This window comes from Molossus molossus, unplaced genomic scaffold (genome assembly GCF_014108415.1).
Source record: "Molossus molossus isolate mMolMol1 unplaced genomic scaffold, mMolMol1.p scaffold_m16_p_10, whole genome shotgun sequence".
NCBI classification, from domain to species: domain Eukaryota; kingdom Metazoa; phylum Chordata; class Mammalia; order Chiroptera; family Molossidae; genus Molossus; species Molossus molossus.
In genome coordinates this window covers 91939718-91945399 of record NW_023425345.1, presented here as the reverse complement: position 1 = coordinate 91945399, position 5682 = coordinate 91939718, and the positions used below count along the sequence as shown (strand labels likewise).

Genomic DNA, 5682 nt, shown 5'->3' with positions numbered 1-5682 from the left:
AGTAAATGGCAACTGTGGCAGGGTCAGGAAGTGTGTTGAAGTTGACCAGATGCTCAGCTGCTAGGGACTGTCTTGAGAAGTTACAGCTTGTTTGCTTTCCAGAAGATAACCTGGCAGATACACTAAAGAGATATCTTCATCAGCATTTCTTTAGCCTGAAAAATATGCTTAGAGCAAAAAGTTACAAAGAGAAAGGGAGAGGCTTGTCTGAAGGGGCGGGGGAAGGGAACTTTCTACTAACTAGAGAGTCTTTGGTGTGAATTATCCTGGAGTTGTTAAAACATCAGGGAGGAGGGGGTGGGGAAGAACGCAGCCTTTGAGCACAGACCTTATCTGTCCACTGTTTGCATAGAAAGGTGGCTCAGCCATTTTACCAGCTCATAAATTGTGGAAAAATCATAATAAAGAAAAAGCCTGTTTTCTGTCCTTATATGTTTCATATCTTCTCCAAATCTACCATGCTAATTCATAATTCTGTACCTTTGCTTATTCTGTTCCACTGCCTGGAACACCACCTTGTCCTTCAGTGTCCCTCCCACTCTCAGCAAACAAATTCCTACTCAGCCTTCAAGACTCAACTCAGAGGTTACTTCCTCCAGGGAGCCCTCCCGGTCTTGACCTCCTCCCCACCCACCACCTTAACCTAAGGCTCATATCCACTTATATCACACACCCTGTGCATATATGTCTACCCATATTTTTATTTTATTTTTTTTGTTAATCCTCACCCAAGGATCTTTTTCTTTTAAATCCTTACCTGAGGATATCTTTCCATTTATCTTCAGATAGAGTGGGAGAGGGAGAAAGAGAGAGAGAGAGACATCGACGTGAGAGAGACATATCGATTGGTCGCCTCCTGAACGACCCCAACCAGGACTGGGGACCGAGATGCAACTGAGGTATGTGCCCTTGACCAGAATCAAATCCACAACTCTTTGGTCCGAGGGCCAATGCTCAAAACGCTTAGCCAAACCAGCCAGGGTCCAAGGATCTTTTTCCATTGATTTTCAGAGAGTGGGAGAGAGAGAGACACACACATGACTGGTTGCCTCCCTCACGACCTCAACTGGGACCGGGGATTGCACCTGCAACCCAGGTACATGCCCTTGACCGGTATCGAACCCACGGCCCTTTGGTCCACAGGCCAACACTCTTAACCGCTGAGCCAAATCAGCCAGGGCTTCCGACCCATATTTCAATTAAAATTCCAGTTACTGTGTCTCTCTTCCCTTCTAGACAGTAAGCTTTTTGGGAATAGTGACTGCCTTTTAGCCACGGTTGCATCCCTAGCAGTGATCAGAAAACCTGACACGTAAGAGACTTAAAGTGGTATTGTTCACCCCATGCACTGACCTCTTTACTTTGCCTCCTGTAGATACTTCCCTCTCTTGAGAGGAAACTACATGTCCTTGGGCATACCTGCCATGAAATTTTCTTATCTTTAGAGTGACTAATGTGTAGGGCTGTTCAACAAATTCAGTTTTGTCATCTATACACTTTATTGTCTGGTTCAGGAGTTTTTACACTTTTTGGTCTCAGAGACTCTTTATAATTTTAGAAATCACTGAGGACACCTAAACGCTTCTGTACATGTGGGGTGCATCTATTAGGAGTTACTAAATTATAAATCCAGGACTATGAAATTAAAAAACTATTAAGTCACTAAAAAATGACAATGATAAACCCATTACATGCTAATACCGATATATTTTAAATAAAAAAACGTAGAGTGGAATTTTTTTTTATAGCAGGGTTTCCCAGCCTTGGCTCTGTTGAAACCTTGGACTGGACAATTCTTTGTCGTGGGTTGTCCTGTGCATTGCAGGATGTTTATTGTTTGTTTGTTTTTTTATCCTCACCTGAGGACATTTTTCGATATTTTGTTCAGATAGAGTGGGAGGGAGGGAGGGAGAGAGAGAGAGAAACATCGATGTGAAAGGGACACATCGAGTGGTTGCCACCCACACGACCCAACCAGGGCCGGGGACAAACTGCAACCGAGGTACGCGCCCTTAGTGGGAACCGAACCCGGGTCTCTCAGGACCTCAGGCCGATGTTCTAACCGCTGAGCCAAACCGGCCAGGGCTTACAGGATGTTTAGCAGCACCACCAACTCGACCTACTAGGTGTTGGTAGCACTCCCTTCTCCCAGTTATGACGACTAAAAAGTTCCCTCAGGTCGCCGTGGGGGCCGGTTGAGAACCACTGTTTTATACTTCTACAAATCTTTTTAATGTCTTAATAGAAGACAGCTCAATTTTCATTTCTGCTTCTACATTCAGTCTGTTGCAATAGGTTGTTCTCGTTGAAGTATACGGTGAATTGCAGCTTTACACAGGTATGTAGTTGGAAATGGGATACATAGTTTAATAGGTTTTAAAAATAATTGTTCATAGTCTTCTTTGATCCTATAGCAAAACAACAGAAAAGTGGTTTCTTAAAGCTTAGTTGCAACGTGGAAGCTGAAACCATACTAAGGAACTTTTCCTATTCTGCGACATTGAAATTCATTAGTTTATCTTAAACTCGGAGTACACCTTTTACCCATGTGAGACTTTCGTAATATCATACATCACTTATTAGGAAAATGTATATGCAGGTCTTTTCCATGCTGACACTTCTCATTATACAGTATAAAAGGAATTATATTTGCTACTATTAATTTTATTAGGAAAAAAAATGAAGTGCTGGCAAACTACCCAGGTCACAAAGGCAGATCCAAATTTTCCCAAATGCAAATTTCCTGTCAAGGTTCAAACTTTGTCACTAGCAAAAAATACTAATTGTTTTTGTTGAAGTGACTGGCTCACTTAATTTTGAAAAAATGGCTGCCAGGTGCCGTCTATATAGGGATAGACTATAAATTGTTCTTTCAAGTAAAACTTATGTTTCACGTAGATAACTAGAGCAGTCTGCCAGTCACACCGCCGCAAAGTGCTTTTCAAGACCACCACCTTAATTGTATTTTTATGAATATGTTCTTATTGAATTTTGGACAGAGAGAGAGCAAGGGAGAGGGAGAGATAGAAACATCAATGAGCCTGAGAGAGAAACATGATCGGCCGCCTCCTGCAGCCCCCTGCTGGGAGTCCAGCCCACAACCCGGCACGCGCCCTGACTGGAATCGAACTGGCGACCTCTCAGTGCACGAGCGGATGCTCAGCCACTGAGCCACACCAGCTGGGCGAGACGGCCACCTTATTTTGATACACGTGTCCCTTTTTTGCCGCAATGACTATTGGCTTTATAGTCTTTTGCGTTTAAGATGATTCTTGTCCAGAAAAAACTGCCCTCTCAAATCAACTTTGACGCTGGTGAGAATTAAAAACAAAAATCACTGAACAATGTAATGCTGTCAAGGCCCTTTTAGAGAGTGGCCTCTAGAACAAGGGAACACGATCGAGCTCTCAACATCCTGCCGCGCTGGAGGACGACTCTCGGCTGGGTGGGAACAGGTGGCGCTCCGAGAGCAGCAGGGACTCTCCGCCGCTCCGTGGCAAAGGGCCGCTTCCTTCTCAGGTTTCCGAAGTTGGATGTGATCGAGACCAACAGGTCCGAGCCTCGGGTGATCAAGTTCTGCTGTGCTTTACAGGGACAGGTTTCCATGATGGAAAGGAAACAGTGACTGAGGAATCCGAACATTCAGTGTATCAAACTAAGGGTCAGGGGAGCCATGACATGAAAAATAGCGGCGGTCATTTGGGACAAATGGATGATTTCATAAAGACTTAAAAAGTGGGCCATCCCTTAAGTCTGAGGAAGTAATAAAACACAAAAGCGACCACACAGGAATTACAAATATATTTAAGTCCCAGTCCTGAGACATGGGCTATACACAGCCCTTCTATGGGAGAAGAGAAATGGCTTATATGTGCCCCCGGCACTGGGCCTTTGGCTTCTTTTCCGGGGCTGGTGGACCATGAATGGAACCACACTGTGGCTCGGGGACGTCAATTTCACATCTGTCCGCTGTTGCCTCCTGGGAAACAATGCGGTATGCCCGTCAGACTGTCCAAAGAGCAGCTTCGGCGTTTGTAGAGTCTGGAGCTGATGTGTCGATGAATGACAACCCATTCCTCTCTGCAAAAGATCTTGCTTCAGCTGCAGGAGCTTGTCCTGAGATGACGCAAATCCCTCTTAGTGCCGATAAGCATGATAACAATGTCACCATCAGCATGACCTCTCAGTTCCTTCAGCCCCCCCCCCCCACATGCTCACATGTGGGGTGTTGAGTGGTGTCATTAGCCAATGGGGCACCAACAGCTCCATGGCCGACACTGGTGTCCGAGCTCGGGTGGCTCTTGCCTGGCCGTGTCCCATATCTGTGCCCTTCTTGTTTTCCCATCAACCTGGATGCTTCTTGTTGCAAACTCTACTCCAATGGTGCTCCTGCGTTCCAGATTTAACTCACTCCGAGGACGCCGAGACAGGAGATTCCTCTTTCCAACGCCAGAATCTCCGATGAGGCAAACTTTGACGTGGCAGTCGCGTTCCTGGTCGCGGGTGCCCATCGGGCCGATGAACGGGGAGGGGCCGGAGCAGCAGTGATACCAGAGGACCAGCGGGCATCACGGCAAGGGTAACCCCAGTGCTGATCTTCAGTCCAAAGAGACTATTTTAAAGAGCGTCCTCAGGAGTTGAGATTTAATAAAATTCATGTTGACTGATTCACCGAGGGCACTCCTAAGTGAAAGCGGCTTCCTTTTCCTTCTGCGGGACCCCAGCGTGGGGCACACGGTGGCCAGCCCTCCCTCGGTGGGGCTCAGGCCCCGCAGGCCGACCGCCATCGGCGAGTGTGTCAACATAGTGACAAAGGCAAATGACACCTTAGTTTTATTGTGAAAAGAGTTTTGCTCTCGCTGACCCCGGCAGGGCTGTGGGACCCTGGGGGATGACCAGACCACATTGCTGTTCAGCACCAGTGTTGTTTAACTTTCCTCACAAATTAATTGCGGCAAGCGTGGGTCCGAGAGAACAGGAGCTCTATTTACGTGGCCAGCTCATGAATTGCCCAGGAAGTCATCACGAATGCAAGGCTCCGGGTGCAGATGAGCAGGCTCAGGCCAGAGCAGGGACGTAAGCCACCCAGTGTCTCTCAGGCAGCTGCGGCAGAACCAGGCCTGGAACCCAGGTCTTCGGATCCCCAGCCCAGTGCTTTTCATACCACACCCCACTGCTCTCGAGCACACACGTCCACCTGCCAAAAGGTCCTTGCTGTACTCCCAGTGGACAAGATTTCACCTTGTTGGCATATTTACTTGCTGGTTTATAAGTCTGTTTCTGCCCAGCCAACATTCAGGAGGTTGCCTGTGTTCTCATGTTGCTCGGCCTACACTTACTGTGACCGTGCTTGGTGACAAGCCTCTGTGCTCCAGCAGTTAGACCTCCAGTAGAATTGGTTAACCAAGGGAACCACGCGGAGCGCTCCACTCAGTGAGGTCACACCACAGTCCACGGTTACTCAGGAGCGCCACGCTCCACCTGCAGCTTGGCTCACTTACAAGGAACCTCTGGGACATTTTCCGTGGGGACTGCCTAAACTGGGTTGCCTTGACGTTGCTCATTTCCTCCATCCCAGCCATCACTTGGATCAGGTGTGCCTCAAGGCACTTCAGAAGAAACCAGTGGTCATTTTTCTCTGTCTGGAAGTTGGGGAGTAGAGAAGATGGATGTGGCTTCCCC

The 5682-nt window shown here is 47.4% G+C and overlaps 1 pseudogene; it reads right to left on the bottom strand.

Moving 5' to 3' along the window:
• Window positions 1-3865: 3865 nt before the first annotated feature.
• LOC118623806 lies at window positions 3866-4511 on the bottom strand (annotated as a pseudogene).
• Between the last annotated feature and the right edge of the window lie 1171 nt (window positions 4512-5682).